At 34.0% G+C, this 20,883-nt stretch overlaps 1 pseudogene; it reads right to left on the bottom strand.

The window, feature by feature from the left end:
* Positions 1 to 1,856: 1,856 nt before the first annotated feature.
* The window catches only part of LOC124993730 (low molecular weight phosphotyrosine protein phosphatase-like), a 29,869-nt pseudogene continuing 10,842 nt past the window's right edge, over positions 1,857 to 20,883 (bottom strand).

Raw genomic sequence — 20,883 nt, forward strand, 5'->3', positions numbered from 1 at the left:
CAATTCAAAAAGACAGAAAGTAGTTCCCAGGACCTGGGAGGTAGGGGAGAATGTAGAGAACTGATTATGGACATGAACTTTTTCTTTTAAGTGATGAAAATATTCTAAAATTAGATAGTGATGATGGTTGCACAACTCTGTGAATATACACTTTTAAGGGGTAAATTTCATGTGTGAATTTTATCTAAAAAAAAAAAAATCATCTGGGCTGGGGATATAGCTCAGTTGGTAGAGTGCTTGCCTTGCAAGCATAAGGCCCTGGGTTCAAATCCCCATCACCGCAAAAGAAAAAGAAAAAGAAAAAAAAAATCATCTAAATTTTTAAAGGTAAACATATACAGCTGAATTCCTTCCAAAATAAATGCCCAAAATCCAAATTCATCAGCTAGAAAGCAAAGAAGCTGGGAAATACACTTAGTTTTGTCAATCCCAGTTTAATAGCCTTGTTATTGTTCTGTGGCCATCTATAGGTAAGAAATTGGAAAAGATTGATAAATGTACTCCATTCCTAAAATCTCTGCATTCTATGATTTAATGCAGAGAGATCATATGAGTTTATACCTTATTAATATAAAACCAAGGATATATTATGAAAAACAGACTTCAGTGACTTTTATATGAAATCAGAATTAAAAGGTAACTCTGAATTTACATTGTGAGAATCATGCCTCTAGACAAGCTGTTTGCAGAAACCATTCTGCTTAAAAAAAATAAATTCTGACCACTATATAAGATTGGTCATTAGGGACTCAGCTCCTCTCTACTTAGTTCCAGTTAAATAGAGATATGGCACTTGAAAGCAGGTTTTATAATTCATGGACTACCATCTACTGTCCTTAGAAAAAGTTGCCCCACCTTATTTAACAATGCAAAGTGTATAAATTATAGGTAAAGTCTAGATGAGGAAGTTTACTCTACTTAACCCCTTCCTTAAGTTACTCAGAGTCGATCCCAGCACTATGAAATATGTTTTGCAGTTAGTCTCAGTTCATCCCTTTGATTTAATAATATGGAAGTTAGACCTCCTGAAGATGCTCTTGAGAAGACAATAAAGGTCACTGAGCAAGGTCCTTTCCCCAGAAACCAAGAATTCCACCTTAAAGAAATATAGTTTCCTCACATTATTCCCTCTTTCTTGTTTCTTCTGTTCCTTTTTGCCACTTTTAAACTCCATTCTATTTCTTCCTTGTGTGCCTCCATCTCTCTGTTCAATATGCAGCAGTTGCAGAGAGTTGAAGGATGAATTCTCTGCCCCCTTTGCTCACTGTAAAGATCCCCATTCTCCCAACCCAAAATACATATACAAGCTGCATCTGACTTCCTGTTTTCTATTAGCTCCATTCTCACAAGATGTCTCAGCATCTTGTGTGTAGATGACAATAAAATAGTCATACATCCTCTCACAATTTCTCATGAAGTAAAAATTCAGTGATAAGAGTGGGGAGGATTGACATCCTAATCCTCTATTATATAGTAGCATTTTGTTTTTTTTATTTTTAAATAAATGCAATTTGGAAAAGCAATGTGTTTTATCGTGTCAAGTTCTTATGAACGCGTTTGAGTTGGAGTTCATCCGAAATCTATAACTCACCATGTGATGCATAATTTTGCTGTCATGCAGTTGCAAATTTTGACACTTATTTTGCCAGAAAACACAGGTATGAATATGAAAGAGGTCCCCTCTGAGATTTATTGGCTTGGTGTCCTACTAATTCCCCTGTCATTCGTTGTCAAACTCAACTATCCATTATTTACCAAGCACATTTTGTTGCCCTTTGTAGAATTCTGTTCAGATTCACTTAAAATCATCCATTGAGAGATCCAATTTCAGTTGTTATTTATTCTTAATTTTCAATTTATTCTACTCCTTTAGCATTAAATGTCCTGGATTGAAAAAAATTTCATAGTGAAAAATGCATACAATTTTTAAATTTCCTTTAAAATGGCCGGAGTTATAGATATTAGAAAAACTTTTTCTTATTCTTCTAGTTTTACATTAAAAAGCATGCTCTTCATTCTTCTCTGCATCAAAATTCTTTGTTTCAGGTATATAAAAAATTATTAGTGAAAACAAAACACTTTTTAAACTGAAAAACTATTAAAATTTAATCCTAAAATTCAGCACTTTCTGGGTTAAATCAGCGCACTACTTCAGTATCTGCAATTCAAATAAGTCCTCTGAGAAATTGGCCTCCGTAACCAGTGACGTGCTGCTGAACTGAACAGATCTCCAAAATATCCTAACAGATTTCTTTCTTTCATTGTAGAATTATTTCCATCTGGTGCTTAGATATTAAACCTGGAATATGTAGAGACTCTCCCCTCTCACCCTGTTTGACTTCCAAATGCTGGCAAATAATTTGCATTGTCAATGAATTGAAGATTAGAATTTTTAATTTAACTGTGTTCTTGTAAGATGCAAAATTTAAAGTGACAGATATTTAAAATAGTGGATTTTTCTTTTGATTTTAAGAAATGGAGATTCGAAACGTTTGCTGTTTGTAGAGAATCTTACAAGCCTCTTGTGATTGAAAAGAATAAAACTTTTCTCATTATTTCCCCAAGTTTAGGATGTTGAAGTATGAATGTATGGAGAGTATTATAGGCCAGCTTGTACCAAAATGTGATTATCTAAAGATACGTGTATATGTAGATAGGTAAGTAGACAGGTACTTAGATATATGCATGAAAAAGTTTCCAAGACCTTAGATCACTGACAGTGATTTCTTCATGAACATTTTAAGGATCCTTCAAAGTTACAGTAAAGAATGTCTGACTTTTAAGACTGGCAACATTTTTCATAGTATCTTGACTGGAAAGCACTGAGTTACTTCTAAGAAACAAAATTGCTTCCAGAAGTGTTGAAACCACTAAGGAAATGTTTATATGAAGTGAGCAGGAGTCTCAAGGAGTAAATAAACCAATTCTGTGCACATGACTGTGTAGAAACTTGGGAGCATGCACACAGAGAACAAGAAGAGAAACATGCGACCACGTGCAGGACAGTTACCAAGTTTCATTTCTTTCTTCTCATTGTTACTCGCAACCTCCACCCATTCCCCTTTCACCCAGCAATGGAGAGCACATTCCTTCTGGAGCGAATCACCATCCAGTCTTCTTCTCCACATCCTCACACTGAAGCCCGCCCCCCACCATGGGTCTTGCCTTTCAGATGTCCCCTCAGACTTTCTACACATTGTCTCTTATTTAATTGCTTCCTTTGATCTCTTTGAGTTCATCTGCCTTGATTTTCTGGAATATTTTCTAATGCTCTGAAGCACAACTGGAAATTCTTTATTTCATGGCTAGTTGAAAAATGACTGAATTCCTACCGAGCACATGAACCCGCTTACCGTCTGTTCCCAGTGTGCTCACATTAAAACTTTTTTTAAATATATCAGCTGTACTTTTATAACTCCCCAGTTTATTTTGAAAACCATCTTTTCTGATGTACTACCATATGAATTTAAAATTGCATTAAAATTTGTCTATAACTTTATTAAATGCTAATGAAAGACGACTTGTTAAGACATCAATATTTAAGCCCACCAACATTATAGAACCTTTTCCAACTTTTTAAATTGTTTTTTCACACTTGAGTCAATTTATATTTGACATTTGGGTTACATGTACAGATAAAACAGACTTATCTCTCAACAGAACTTACAACTGCATACAAGTATCTTTCTTTCCAGATAAAATTGAAGTTTTAGAGGCAAAGTAGTTCAACTGGGAGGAAATAAGCCAGTCTCCTCATGATATAAACTAGAAAAAAAGTATTAGAAGTGCTAAAGAGTAATTCCACCAATCTTTCTCTCTTAGCTTTTTAATATACAAGTGCACGCTTTCATATACAAGAGTATGAATTAAAACACCTCCAATGTAGGCAGAAAGCTGCCATGGACAAGGCTAATCTGACTCCCAAGAGGCCAGGGCCAGAAGGAGGTACACAGGCAAGCCAAGGCACCTGTCTTAGGTTGGCCTGCACTAGCTGACTGGAGCCAGACCACGTATGCAGGTTTCACTGGGCTCAGAGGCTGGCCTGGGCCTTCAGATCATTTTTACTTCCTTGAGTTATTTCATTGATTTAGTTTTACTGATTCCTCTATTTTGTAAGTAAATCAAAGAGTAATGTTCAACAAGTCTAAGAAAGCTTACTACCCCACCCCAAACTGAATCAAACATTTTTTATTTGTCTGATTGTTTATTTAAAAATACAATGAATTTTCACCTATGATTGTATTTGAAATATAAGAAATATTTGAAATATTTGAAATATAAGAAATAATAAGTCAGCTGAAGGAATAAGTGGGACCTGGGCTGAGAAATGCCATCGCACTCCAACACAGGATGAAAGACTGCAGAGCTCCAATGGGGAGAGGGTGGGGAATGGTCAGCCCAGAGGTCCTTCTCCAGGAAGGCTCTGCAGCACCTGCCACAGCCCTGGTACACCATCTCAGAGTCGGAGTCATTCATAGTCCCCATTATGACATCTTCTGTATGTTGTTTTTTGGATCTTAGCTCCCAAGTAGTTCAATTTTAACTTTGCCATTTTTAACTTGGTTCCTTGTTCTAACCAAATCTCTCAGATTGCCTTCTGCCATACACAGCACATAGTCAAATGTGGCAAAGTCTTTGTTAAACCTGTCTTCCCTTACGGATGGGTTAATGCCATAATTTCTTAGGCTGCTCACAGCTCTTGGACTCCAGGCCAGGCCCATGTTTCAATCCGAAACAGTGATGCAGTCAATGGCCCAGTTATCTGAAATGTTTATAATCAGTGGCAAGATTCCTGAAAACTGCTTCTGCAAGGAGTGACTGGCAAATGTCACTCAGACACAGAAACAAGCACCCTCTTGGACACTCACTAAGTCATCTTCAAGGGCAGACACCTTCACCCAGTAACTGCATCAAGGTGCATCCTGATGAAGCATGTGTATACTGCCAGACTCCTGCCCATGTCTACAGTTCATTGAAAAAAAAAAAAAAGGCTTAAAGAGACTTACAGGAAGGGATCCACACAACCTTGGTAAGGAGAGTTAAGTAAATGTACAATTATTATTACATGTTAATAAAAAAATTAAGTATTTAAGGAAATGGAAGTGTTTATCACTGATTTGATCATGATGCACTGTTTGCATATATTACATTATCATACTGTATTGTAAAATTGCACAATTAAAATAATAATTTAATGGGGCATGATGGTGCACACCTGTAATCCCAGCAACTTGGGAAGCTAAGGCAGGAGGATCACAAGTTCAAAGCCAGCCTCAACCAGCAACTTAGTGAGGTTCTAAGCAACTTGGGAGAACCTGGATCAAAATAAAAAATAAAAAGGATCGGTGATGCAGTTGAGTGGTTAAGCACCCCTGAGTTCAATCTCCAGTGCAAAAAATAATAATAATAATAATTTAGAAAGAAAGTTTTGATGTTTATAAGCATGTAATCATTTGAATAATTCTCGTAAACATTTGTGGGAATCTTTTTTAATTTTTAAATTGTATTTGTTCTAATTAGTTGTACATGACAGTAGAATGCATTCATACATTTGATAAATCATACATAAATAAAACTCAACCTCCCAACTTCCTGATTATGCATATTGCAGAATCACATCAGTCATGCAGTCATACATGTACATGAGGTAATGATGCCTGTTTCACTCTACTATTATTCCTTCCCTATACCCCTTCCCCTCCTTCACTACCCTCTACCTAATACAAAGTAACTCTGTTCTTCCCTATTCTCCCCTGCTTATAGCGAAATAGCTTCTGCATATCAGAGAAAGCATTCAACCTTTGGTTTTTTGTGGGAATCTTTTAAAGTGTCTCAGTACAAGTGGATCTCAGCAGGACCTAGCATCTATATCCAAAGATCTCCAAACAAGAAGGTTGGTTAAAATAAGTGAAGATTTTCTATAAAACCTTGTCATAGAGTGAACTTTTATAGTTCTCTGCCCTGTAAAATATTATAATCCAAATTTAGAGCTAATATTGGAACTAGATTAATCTTGTAGAACAGGCAGACATTCTCAAAATAGTGCATGTACTTTAAAATCTAAGATGGACCCAATAACACTTATTGCAGTTTGCAACTATGACTATTATAAAACATTACAAGGACTGTAGCTAAAAGCAGCAAACAAAAAACACATGCTAAGAAGTGATTGATGTAACTTTTTTGTATCTTTCATCCTTCCAGAAAGCAGAAAAAAGAAATTTTAATTTCATCTTTAATTTAAAAGTAGCAGTTTCTTTTCTGTCTCTTTTTTTTCCTGTGTCTCCCCAGTTGACCTCTGTTTCATTCCCCTCTCCCTTAAGTTTTCATTTGCAGAATGGTGGCACAGATTCAGAGAAGAGGTGGAGTCTGATACTTTGGGTGGTCTTAGTAAAGTTTAGTCTTTGGCTAACCTCTCCTTAGATGGGAAAGTAGCCAAGAATTTGCAGTATTAGGGAGAGTCTCCTTGAAAAACTCTATATGTACATCTGGGTGCATGTCAATATATTTGTTCTAGTTTAATAAAAGAAAAAAGTGAACAACAGCTTGTCCACAAAAGCAACAATTATTTCTCTCAAACTTAAAATACATCCTTTTGTGAGTAAGTTATAATTCTAATTTGGTTTCAGTTTATTCTTTGACATCTCCATCTAGCTTGGCCAAGAAACTCATGGCAGTTCTCAAAAAATTAATCTACCCCACATCTATTACTGTATTTGTTATGATTCTTTACTCTCTGTTACTCACACAAAGTTCCACGTAACAAGTGCTCAAGAAAAGATAGTAATTGCTTTTTGTATCTAAATCTAATTTTAGGAAGTATACATAACATCTCTCACACAGCTTCTCCTTTTTAATATAAAATTACAATCAGGTTCATTTTGAAAGATCTGTTACTTTTCAACTAAAGAGAGAAATAAAACTTTTTTCTGTAAGTAGACTCACAAAGAATGTAGGATTTATTTCTCCCAATAAAAACTTGACAAAGTAGGTTTAAGTCTCCTAAATTACTATGTAGATTAGAGAGGAAAAATTCACCTGCCTGGTGAGCATACATTATCATGGAATTTGAAGGGGCCTTATCTTATTTGTATCTGACAAAAGCTAGTAAAAATATCCACATGGGCAAAAAAGATACCAATATCATTTCAGTGAAAATAGCCACAAACAGCTGCCAGAAGACAAAGTAGTAAATCCATTTAAGCTCACTGGTGCGTGTGTGGAACTTTCCAAATAAAACCCTGCATCAAAGGAAACTGAACGCTTTTCTACTAAATCAATCAAAACTAAACTAAATTGATGCAACTTTTAACAGTTACAAATTTCCACTCTTCCAATCTCCCCAGCTCTGAAGAGCAACCTTACTTCGTTCTATTGCAGTTGGGTATAAAGTGAGAAAAGGAATATTTTAAATGGAGGAACTGCAATACATTACTGGGTTTCTTTTTTGAGCTGCTTTCCTTCCAAAGAATGCAAAATTTTGCAAACTTGATCAGACTGGCACCGGAAAAGGTAAACAACACCTCAAAAACAATGCTGAGAATATTTTAGCAGGTTAGCATAAATGGATAAGCCTTGTCTTTAAAATGAAAAAATTCTAAGAAAACTGGGAAAGCATTTCAAGTTTCATTAGAAAGGTCATTGGTAGAAATCCACTCTATAGAAATTAGTTTATCTGTCCTGGAACAAAACAGAACTAAAGTGATTAAGAATTTGAGCCATGAAAGAAATAAGTCCAGGTATTACAAATTAATGTTTAAAGAGTAAATTCAATATTCTTCTTGTATTTTGAGTGTTTTAGTAAGTTATCAAACCTAATAAGCCAAATCATCTTCATAGTAATAATGAACAAAAATTCCCAAAATAATCAATTTTCTTTTAGTGCACTTCTACTGCAACAAAACATAGCTTTTTCTACAAAAAGTAGGAAAACTAATTTCAAAGATAATGCCCTTTCTTAATTTGAAATGAGAAAGATGTAAAGCTAGAATATCCTCACTCTTTCATGGCCTGCAAAGACCTTGGGTCTTTCTGACTCTGACATTGCTATGCACTGTGCCCAAACTCAGTAATCATAGACAAAGAAGCTATGGGGAGATCCTACTACAGTGTCCAGCTGGAAATAAAGCTATCATTGTAAAACAAATCAATGCCCCAAGACATCTTCAGGAAAAAACCACTTACTAAGAAGGCCATCACATAAAAGGTAGCGATGACTGATCTATCAGATGTGCAAAGCTGAATTTAGGAACACAAGAAATATGAATGAGAGGTAGTATGACTCTTTCAAGGGATCATAACTCTCTAATAAAAAGATTCCAAAGAAATCAAAATTAATGAGATGCTTGATAATGAATTCACATAATGATTTTCTAAAATCTTAATGAGATCCAGGAGAATAGAGATGGAAAGTTAAATAAAAGTATGCATAAATGCAGGTACAGATGAAAAATTCAATGAAGAAAAAAGGATCAAACAGAAATCTTGGAAATGAAGAGCTCAGTAAGTGAAATTTAAAAATTTAGTTGAAAAACCTCAACAGCAGACAAGATTAATTGAAGAAAGACTTTGAATTTGAAGAAAGGGCTTTTGATTTCCCATTCAGGAAAGATAAAAAAATATAAATGAATGAAAAAAACATTCAAGATCTTTGGGACTTCATTAAATTAATAAGCATCTACATCATTGGCATATCCTAGATGAGGAGGTAAAGGTTAACTGTATAGAAAACTTAATAAAAATGTAAGAGACAAAGATGGAGACTATATAATAATCAATATATCAATTCATTATAAGACATAATGTTTGTAAATCTATGTTCACTTAATGTACCCAATTTTATAAAACAAACACTATTAGACCTACAGGAAGAGATAGGTTCCCATACAATGATAGTGGGGGGTTTAAATACCTACTATCATCAATGGACAAATCATTCAGATCCCAAAAATATATATCAAGAAAGAAATATCAGAGTTCAACTAACTGTAGACTAAATAGATTTAAGACATATATCCAACAGGGGCAGAATACACATTCATTTTATCAAAATATGGAAATTTATCTAGAATAGACAGTCCATTAGACCACAAAACAAGTCTTAATAGATTCAAAAAAAATTAAAATCATATCCTGCATCTTTTCTGATCAAACCAGAATTATACCAGAAGTCAACAGGAGAGAAAGAATTGGAAAGTACACAAATACATAGAGATTAAACTACACACTTATGAATGAATACTGAGAAAGTGAGGTCATTGAGGAAGTCAGAAAATAAGTAAACCCTTTTCTTAAAATAAATAAAAATGAAAAAACATACCAATGAAAAATGTTTTAAAAAATTGACAAAAGAAGTTGAAAAAGGCACTGAGAGATGAAAAGAACTCCTATGTTCATGGATAGAAGAATTAATATTGTTAAAATGTACATACTTCCCAGGACATCTAAAGCAATTCTCATGAAAATGCCAATGGCATTCTTCTCAGAACTAGAAAAAACAATCCTTAAAATTCAGGTGGAAGCACGAAAGACCCCAAATAGTCAAAGCAATTCTGAGCAAAAACAGTGAGAGGCCTCATATTACCTTATTCCAATATGTACTCCAGAGCCATAGTAATAAAAATAGCACCAGAATGACATTAAAACAGTCACAAATGGAGAGACAAATGGTACAAAATGGAGAATCCAGAAATAAACCCACTGATTCTTGACAAAGGTGCAAAATTGCACATTGGAGGTAATACAGTCTCTTCCACAAATGGTACAAAGGAAACTGGATATTCACATACAAAGTACAAAAATTTGACTCCCCCTATATCTCACCCTGCACAAAACTCAATTCAAAATGGACCAAAAATATTAATGTAAGGCTGAAACTCTGAAACTACTAGAAGAATACATGGGAAACACTTCAAGATACAGGCAAATGTAGTTTTCTGAATAAGACCCCCAAAACACAGGAAACAAAAGTGAAAATTGAAAGATGTGATTTTATGAAACTAAAGAGATTCTGGACAACAAAGGAAACAATTGAGTGAAGAGGCAACATACAGAATTAGAAAAAATGTGTACCAGCTATTCAGCTGACAGAGGGTTAATAGCCAGAATATATAAAGAATTCAAAACACTTACTGAATAAACAAATAATCAAATTTTAGAGTGGACAATCATCTGAATAGAAAGAAGATGTAAAAATGGCCAATAGGTGAATGAAAAATATGTTCAACATTACTAGTCATCAGATAAATCCAATTTAAACCACAGTGAAATATTACCTCACCCCAGTAAGAATGGTTATTACCAAAAAGCAAAATATAACAAGTATTGGTGAGGATGTAGAGAAAGGGGAACTCTGGTACTCTTGCTGGGAATGTAAAAGAATAAAGCCATTATGGATAAAAGTATAGAGATTCCTCAAAACATTAAAATAGACCTACTATATGATCCAGAAATTCCACTACTGGACATATACATGAACAAAATTAAATCAAAGAGATATCTTCTCTCCTACGTTCACTGCAGCAGTCTTCACAATAGCCAAGAAATGGAAAAAGCCTAAGTGTCCATCAACTGATAAATGGATAAAGAAAATGTGGTATATCTACACAGTGGAATGCTATTTAGCTATAAAAAGAAACAAAATTCTGTTATTTGAAGCAACATGAATGAACAGGAGATGATTATGGTGAGTGAAATAAAATGGGCCCAGAAAGACAAATACCACAAGCTGTCACTCATATGAGGACACTGAAAAGTTGATCTCATAGAATTTGGAAGTGAAATGGTAGTTAGAGGTCAGGAGAGTAGGGTCAGAAAGGGAGATACGGAAGGATTTATCAATGGGTACTAATTTAGTTAGTTAGGAACAAGAAACTCTGGAGTGTTATTGCATAGTAGGGTGAATGTAAGAAGCAAATATCTAGAAGAAAAGATTTAAATGTTTTTCTCCATAAAAAAATGACAAATGGTTAAGAAAGAGATATATTTAACCTGATGTAAACATTACACAATATAAACACATATCAAAACATTACTTGGTACTCTTTAATATGCACAATTTTTATGTTGTATGCAACAATTAAAAATAAATTTTAAAAATATTAAAAACCAGAAAGGAACAAGGTGGAAGGACGACCACTAGATGTTTTAAAGACATATAAAGCTGCAGTAATCAAAACAATGCTATATTATCATCAAGATAGAAATATAAACCAATGGGGCAAATAAAAATAATCTAGGAATAAGCTCATACACATACAATGAGTTTAACAAAGATGCAAAGGCAAAATTAATGTACCTAATCAGTGCAATAATCACCTAGTAGGGATTGACCCAGAGGCAACTAAAGGCAGGTAGGAGCTGGGTAAATGGGTGCATGCCTTTGGGGTGTATATTTTTCTGTGGTGAGGGGAGCTCGCCTTTCCCTTTCTTTCTGCCCCACTTCTTGTGCAATGTCCTCAGCTGCTTTCTTCCACACTCTTCCACTACAATGCTCTGCCTCACCTCAGGCCCTGAGGAATGGAGTCAGCCACCTATGGACTTGGATCCCTGAAACTGTGATCACTAAATAAACTTTTCCTCCTCTAAAACTGTTCTTGTCACAGCAAACAAAAAAGCTGACTAAAACACAAACAATGAAAAAAAAAACCATAAAGGTGTATTAAAGCGTAAAGACTTGGCAGCATTTTATACAGGACACTTTCTGTGATACAAATGAGTACTTCTGGCAAGAGTTAGGTTATTTACAAGTTCTGTTCTATCTGGAAAATAACTAAGATGTCTTTTTCAAACCATTTCCACAAATAGGAACACATTCACAGGAGACAATAAAAGAAGATGCTTTCATCCTATGTTTTCTCAATTTTTTATACTAATGACGAAGGATAAGTATAAAATGTTTTTCCATTTGTATACATTTTATAAGATGAGATTGACACAAAGAGATGGCTGATGTTTGTCTTCTGTTCTTCTTGCTATCTATGATGGGCAAAATTTGTCTCCTTTTAGACACGGAAATAAAATTTTAAAAATCTCAAATACTGCTGATATTTTTTCAGGTGCTAAGTATTCAGTTTGAGCATTTCACCTTTAGCAATTTTGATATTATTTTATTCCAATTAGCTAGGGAACTACTGCTTTTTATAGCTCCAGGTGTAAAAAGCAGTAAAATTCCTCCAGTGATTGAAGCTTCTGCCAGTATTCTGCCAGGAATTTTGAATACACACCTCTTCCTCTCTTCATCTAACTATGAAATACCTGGGGAAATTATGTCAATTATAAATGTTCTGTTATACTTAAAATACATCCTAAGTTCTTTTTTTTTTTTTAATTAAAGCTTTACACTCCTAGCAAATTGTATTAGTCATTAAGAGGCTGAAACAGAGGTAAAACCACACACACACACAAAAAGCTAAGATCATGTTGTATGTTTCTAAACTGAAGATAATGCGATAATGCTTAAGGAAATAAGATAGAGTTTACTATTTAATGTATTTGTTTTTAAATTTTAATAGGCTGCCCTTTTTTATTTGTTCTAATTAGTTTACAAGATAGTAGAATGCACTTGGACACATCATATATAAATGGAGTAATGCTTTTTAAAAAGATAATTTAGATCTCTTTTCTTTATTTTTTTTCTTTTTCTACTAGACATATATTTCTCAGTTGCTGCTTCCTATGTTTGCCCAGCAAAGGCAGCTGGAAGTTTCCTCCCAACTTAGTCTACAAAAATTATTCATTCAATTTCGTACTACTGTGTTCCCACCACAATACTCAATAGCAATTGGGTATATGGCAATCCAGTTTTGACAGTGAGTTAACATCAGACTCCACAGGTTTGGGGCATAATTTGCCAAAGACTGCTCTCACATCAAAGGACAGCTGCAAGTCTTAGGTGTACCCAGTTACCCCCAAATACCTGGAGTACTAACCCAGGTACTAATCCAGGAGTCCCCATTACCTCCCTCAAGTTCAATATGTTGCTAGAACCACTCACAGGACTCAGGAAAATCCTATTGTTATACTATTCTTTTGTTTGTTTGTACTGAGGATTGAACTGGGGACACTTTACCACTGAGCTACATCCCCAGGTCTTTATTATTATTATTATTATTATTTGTTTATTTTAATTTTTATTGAGACAGGGTCTCACTAAGTAGCTAAGGCTGGTCTCAAACTTATGAACTTCCTGTCTCAGCCTTCCAAGTAGCTGGGAAATCCTATTCTTATCATTAAAAAAAAAAAAAAAAAATATAGGACAACAAGACAAATATAGAGACTTAAATGGCAAGGTATAGCAGGGAGGCAGAGTTCTTGTGTAGTCTCCCATAGAGACAGGGTATATCACCTTTCCAACATATCAATGTGTTGACCAATCAGGAAGCTTCACTGAACTTTCAGCATCCTGAGTTTTTATTATGATTTTATTTACATAGGAAAGATTTGTTAAATCATTGGCCATATGAATGAACCCAATCTCCAAATTCCTGTCCACCCGAGAGGTCAAGCTGGTCTTTCTGGTGGCTGACTCTTATTCTAAAATTGAAAGGAACCCATCATTAGTCATCATATTAACACAACAGAGATGTTCCTATTACTCAAGAAATTCTAAAGATTTTAGTACTCTTCCAGGAACTCAGGACAAAGGTCAAATTCTTTACAAGTCTATAGTTTAAATTGTAAGCTTGCAAATAGGGTACAATCAGACCCTTCATGATCTTGACAGCCTGTTGTTAGAAAATAGAAATAAAGTACTTTATAGAATAATACATGAGTGATAATACTCATAGGCGGCTCCTTTATATGAAAGGGCAAAATAGAAAATTAACTTGACAAAACTTTTCTAGTGGAATCAAACATTTGATTTTAAGCAGTACACAAAATTCAAAGTTAGTGAATAAATATACATTTTTAAATGAATTTAAATATTTGCATGGGTACCTAAAATACAAAAGCAAATGTAAGTAATCTTGCTTTTCTAAAAGTTATCTAGCATTGTTCAGAATAACCTTATTCATTCATCAGAATAATAGTATTCATTAATCATCCTGATAGAAATGTTAGAAATTTTCATTTGACTTAATTTTAACTTTTTTTTTAATTCCTAGAAAAGCTACTGGGGTAAAAAGAACTTACTATTCAAGAATTAAAGTTGACGTGGGCAATAATCCTGTCTTATCAACTTTGTGTAATTTATTAGACACTGTGCCATTTATATTACTCATTTTTAACAAAAAAAGTATGAAAATTAATTCAAAGTATGAAAAAGGGAAAGGGATAATGAAAAAGATAGAAGTAAAAAATAATCTTATGAATAAATAAAAGAAAGAAGGAGAGAAGTAAAATAAAAAGGCAGAAAGGGGAAGAGGAAGATCATGAACAAAAGGAAAAGAGACAAAATAGAAGACAATTCTTCCTGTAGTGTACATTGGTAACATGGCAAGAAATTCTGGACATAGCCAAATTTGGGCAGAGCTGTAGAGATTATAGAATTTGTATTTAAAATGTGAATAAATAAAAGTGACTCAACATTGTCTTTGAAACTCTAGCCAGAGCAATTAGACAGAAGAAAGAAATTGAAGGTATATAAATAGGAAAAGAAGAACTCAAATTATCACTATTTGCTGATGACATGATTCTATATTTAGAGAATCCAAAAAATTCCATCAAAAACTTCTAGGAAAAAAAAAAAACTTCTAGAACTAATAAATGAATTCAGCAAAGTAGCAGGATATAAACTCAATACCCATAAATTGAATGAACTCCTATACATCAGTAATGAATCCACTGAAAGAGAAATAAAGAAAACTACCCCATTCACAGTAGCCTCAAAAAAAAAATAAAATACTTGGGAATCAATCTAACAAAAGAGGTGAAAGTCCTCTACAATGAAAACTACGGAACACTAAAGAAAGAAATTGAAGAAGAACTTAGAAGATGGAAAGAACTTCCATGCTCCTGGATAGGCAGAATTAATTTTGTAAAAATGGCCATACTACCCAAAGTGCCACAGATTTAATGCAAATCCTATTAAAATTCCAATGACATTCTTCACAGAACTAGAAAAAGGAATCATGAAATTCAGTTGGAAAAATAAAAGATCCAGAATAGACAAAGCAATCCTTAGCAAGAAAAGTGAAGCAGGAAGCATCACAATACCAGACCTCGAACTGCACTACACAACTATAGTAATAAAAACAGCTTGGTTTTGGCACCAAAACAGATATTTAGACCAGTGGTACAGAATAGAAGACACGGAGACAAACTCACGTAAGTACAGTTATCTCATACTAAACAAAATGCCAAAAACACTCATGGGAGAAAAGATAACCTATTCAACAAATGGTGGGAGGGAAAATGGAAAGCTACATGTAAAAAAATGAAACTAAACCTTTATCTCTCATCCTGCACGTAACTCAACTCAAAGTGGATCAAAGACTTAGGCACTCAGAGACCCTGAGACTAGTAGAAGAAAAAGTAGGCCCAAATCTTCACTATGTCAGCCCAGGATCTGATTTCCTTAACAAGACCCCTAAAGCACAAGAAGTTAAATTAAGAATCAATAAATGGGATGGATTCAAACTAAAAAGCTTCTTCTTAGCAAAAGAAACAATCAATAATGTGAAGAGGGAGCCTAAAGATTAGAAGAAAATCTTTACCACATGTACCTCAGATAAAGCATTAAACTCAAGGATATGTGAAGAACTCAAAAAACTTCACACCAAAGAAACAAATAACCCAATAAATAAATGGGCTAAGGAACTGATCAGATACTTTTTTTTTTTTTTCCCAGTGCCAGGGATTGAACCCAGGGCCCTGTGCTTGTAATGAACAGATACTTCACAGAAGACATACATTCAATCAACAAATATATGAAAAAAAAAATGTTCAACATCTCTAGCAATTATGGAAATGCAAATCAAAACTACTCTAAGATTCCATCTCACTTCAATCAGAATGGCAATTATCAAGAATACACGCAACAATAAATGTTGGCAAGGATGTGAGGAAAAAGGAACACTCATACATTGCTGGTGGGAATGCAAAATGGTGCAACCATTATGGAAAGCAGTATGGAGATTACTTAGAAAACTTGGAATGGAACCATAATTTGACCCAGTTATCCCACTCCTCAGTTTACACCCAAAGGACTTAAAATCAGCATACTACAGTGACACAGCCACATCAATGTTTATAGCAACTCAATTCACAATAGTTAAGATATGGAACCAACCTAGGTGCCCTTCAACAGATGAATAGATTTTAAAAAATGTGAAACTATGGCATTTGCTAGTAAATGGATGGAGTTGAAGAATATCATGCTAAGTGAAATAAGCCAAACCCAAAAAACCAAAGACCAAAATGTTTTCACTGATATGCGGATGCTAATTCACAATAGTGGGAGGTGGCGGCGGGGCGGGGGGTGGCTAGGGAAAATAGAGTTACTTTATATTAAGTAGAGGGGAGGGAAAAGGGTACGGGGGTATGGGGGTAGGAAGAACAGTAGAGTGAAACAGACATTATTACCTAATGACCAATGTGATCCTACAATATGTACCATCAGAAAAAAGAGAAATTATACTCCATCTGAGGTATGATTTATCAAAATACATAACTACATTCTACTGTCATGTACAACTAATTAGAACAAATTTAAAAATTTAAAAAAAGAATAACAAAACAAAAAATGATTAGAAAAGAAATGAAAAAGAGGATCAGTCTTTTGAATGGAGAAAACTGAATTATTTTGTTCTAAATGCTCCCTCTACAACCTGTGATGGTTCCTTTAGAGAGAACTATCAACCCAAAGCTAAATACATTGACTTTATGTTTAAATGATATTTATCAAGACTCGACTAATCGAAAACAAAAAGCACAATGGAAATTATACATGTACCAAGAATAAAATTTACCATTGTTAATTATTTTTTTAAAAAAGGGAAACAAGTCATATTAAGAGCAAAGGTAGATTATTTTATCAGAATTTATAAGAGAAAGTAGAACTCTTAAAAATGACAAGACAGTGCTGTGATCTAAATGTGTCTCCCAGAATTTATATCATGAAACCTGATCAAAATTTGAAGTGATTAAGTCATGAGAGAAGAGCCATGGTGAATGGGACTAAGGCTCTTTTAGAAGACTTGAGAGAAGTGAATTCTCTCTCTTCCACTTTTCTGCTCTGTAAGAACATAGGGTGTAAGGCACCACCTTGGAAGCAGAAACTGGACCCTCACCAGAATAGCCAGCCCCTGGATCTTGGGTTGCCTAGCCTCCAGAACCAGAGGGGATCAGTTTCTGTTCTTTATAAATAACTCAGTCTCGGGCATTTTGTTAAAGCAATACAATCACTAAGACAGACAGGCAATAATTTTGCATTGATATCTTTAAGAAAATAAAGAACACTTGACTTATTATTTACACTTTTTAAAAATGTTTAAATATTCTATCCTACTGAAACACTACTACATATCCAATTCTCCATATATTGAATTATTTTTCTCTTTTCTTTCTTAGGAATATGATTCTCTCCTTGCCTAGTCTAGAACTTCAATTTGCAGCAAGGAGTGAGGGAAGTGGAGCTAAGCCACCTGACCCAAGGCAGTGTTTTCTGCTCAGGGACCGCCTGCAACCAGCGAATGTTGCAGAGAAATAATGACCCAGCCCCAGAGTCTGTTAGAAATGCTGTGAAGGATCACAATTCCAAATCCCCATGCAGCAGCTGAGATCTCTGTTGCAACCTCATCAGAGTTTACTTTTCCCTCTCCCAACCCTGCCTCCTTCAACATATCAACAAAGTTGCTTCCCAAAGCACTCCTGTGGACTTCAGGTCGTGTTGTGAGAAGCTCTGCCTTAGCTTTCATTCTCCCATTCTTCCTTCCCATCTTTCTTTTAACTAGACAAATCCACAAATGATTTGAGGTAACTAGAGTACCATATAGGAAAATAAATATAAGTAGCCATAATGTCCTTCCTTCTTAGCAATGAAAACAATATTTGCTTTAATTATTTATAGTTTTATTCTGAAAAGTATATAAATTCTATTTATAATTCAAAATATTTTTCTATAACTGGTTTGGTCTGTGGCAACTGAACTCCAAATTTTAGCTTAAAAAGTTATTTCTGTTAACTCAACAGTCTCAACATAATTTCTAAGAAAAAAAAAATGAATTTTCTAATAACCTGTAATTCTCCTCCATTCTCTATTGAAATGAATTGCAGCCTCTTAGGATTTTACATTTACTGAATTTTCTAAAGTGAATTTTAAGAAGTAGAAATTAGATGATTTAGCCAGGTGCAGTGGCAAACACCTATAATCCCAACTACTTTGGAGGCTGAAGTAAGAGGAACACTTAACCCCACAAGTTAAGACTAGTCTGAGCAGTAGAGCAAGACTATGTCTCAAAAAAGGGGAGTAGGAACTTTTTCCAAATCAGCAATTATTTATGCATAGGTGAATAAATTAAATTAGATTGATAAATATAACACATTTATGAGAAAATAATTGTTGATTTAGAATGTAAAAGTAAGCTAAGTCAATTCAGACTTCCAGATGAAAGATGAATCTGTTGCAGAATAATATCATTCAGTCATTTCTGTTAATAAAATTTGGAAACTAGTAACACAATGGAGGGTTTATAAATGACATAAGTGCAGTTCAGTACACATTTGGTCACAACTCCTTACATATAAACAAGATAATTGAGCACAATTTTAAACTAGAAATATCATAGCTTACCATTCATCTTCCAAAATAAATTGGACAATGGCTATTTATATGGGGCGTAGAAGAAGAAAGAAATCTCATCACCGGAATCATAATCTATTCCTATTATAAAGATTGTATAGAAAAAACAATGGGTACTGTTCAGTAATTGTTTAATACACTATACCAAAGTAGGTAAGGTATTCAATTTTTTAAAATTTCACTTAAGTTTTATGTAATTTATTCATAGCAATTTTTCTTAAATTACATTAAATAATCAGTTTTTCAATTATTAAAAGAAGGAAGATGCTTAATCATTTTCAGATTTGGTTAATATAGCTGTATAACCTTTCTGACCCTTTAGATGAGTCTGAGAAATTGTTTTTTTCTTTTTTGTTCAATAGTTGACCCAAAAACACATAGGGGAAGTGATATTTGTTCTGAAGAAAATCAACAAAATATGTAACGAATTATGGAACAAACTAATTAAATGTGTATAGTAGTAATACATCTTGAATATACCAAGACAAGTGCATATTTGCTTTTTTATAACTTTTTTAAAGAGGAGAAAATTGTACATGGTGTGTACACAACTGAAGAAAGAGGTTTGAGTTTTACATTTAAGTACAGCAGAGTGATAAGAGATTTAAACCTGTGCTAAATCCCTGCTGGTTTTCTTACTTGACACATATCACTAAAGTCTCTGAAATCCATTACCTCCTCTATACAATGGGAAAAATTACATCTCCTTTAAAGAGCTATGAAAATTGGGAGAATGTGTAGAAAATGATTAGGAGGATATCAGGTACAAAAAAAGTTCTATGTTGATCTCCTTCCCTCCTCTAGTCCCAATCCTGTTAATTAGTGCACTGTGAGATTTTAAGCAAGTCACTCTTTGAACCTCAGCTTTATTTCTGTAAATTAATCAACTGAACTAGTTCCAACAATACATAGCCCCGATGTTATGACACATTCCTATGTCATGAGCTACTGGACAATGCTTTTCAAGACATACAGATAATTTTATTACCAAGACATATAGATAGTTTTATTTTAAAATATACAGCCATCCCAAGTTAATCCCAATTAAAACATGAAAATCAGTCAGTGGTACTACTATTTGCTTTGGTGTGGAGTAAATGAAGTAGCGATCTAGACAGCAAAAATGGAGTTACTCAAAGCACAATCTACTTTATGTAATAGCCTTGATGTGCCATCAATAATTGGATGATTATGAATTATGGTTCTCAATTATACTTTTATTAACTGGAAATTCTTAGTAATCATATCTTTGTAATTTTATCTTAATAATTTTATCTTTGTCTATGTTTCTAAAAGAAAAAAAGATGAAGCTATTTTGGATTATTAAAAAAAAATCTGTTGTTCTATATGTTTTACTTTCCTGAAAAGCTTCTTGTATCAAAAGATGCTGATGAGAGTGTTCTGAAATACAGGCTTGACCATCTTCAGTGATTGTCCCAATGACGGAAATGTTTGAGCCACAGAATTACATCATCTCCTTGGATCTTCTTAGCAGCAAACCTGCTAAATTGTCTCAAATAAGTTTGTAAGTAAACACATTTTGACAAAAGAAACCCTGTCAGAAACTCTTGAGAAAACTTTGTAATAATTGTAATCATTACAAAGCATAACAGCTTAATTCAGGCATAGTATAGGAGAGATGGGATATGACAAATATTGTTTAGTTCAAAAGACAAAACACACTTCAGGCAAAAGGACTTTCCCGAAGCATGGCATAACTCTATCTTGAGGCACAATTAGTGATTCATAAGCATGACTTAAAATACCAGAGATTAATTTTCTTATACTTTGAAGCCCAAAAATCAGATCAAGGTGATGGTTGGTACCTCTGAAGATTCTGAAAATAATCTATGCCTCACTTCCTTCTGAGACTTTACCAAAAATACTTTTAATATTCATATTACCACCAACATTATCTTTGAGGCTTTTTCTATCAAATATTTCCAGCCTCTAACCTTTATAGAGCCCCTACCCTCAAAATGAAAATATGTGTAAGTCAGGATTCTACCAGAAGAACAAGTAAAGTGGGATGTATATGTACATATTAAGATATTTATTTCATGGAATTAACTTCTATGATTGTGGATTGAAGTTTTTCTTCCTCAAGGAGACTTCGGTTTTGCTTTTAAAATGTTTCAACT

Source organism: Sciurus carolinensis, chromosome 9 (assembly GCF_902686445.1).
Source record: "Sciurus carolinensis chromosome 9, mSciCar1.2, whole genome shotgun sequence".
NCBI classification, from domain to species: Eukaryota; Metazoa; Chordata; class Mammalia; order Rodentia; family Sciuridae; genus Sciurus; species Sciurus carolinensis.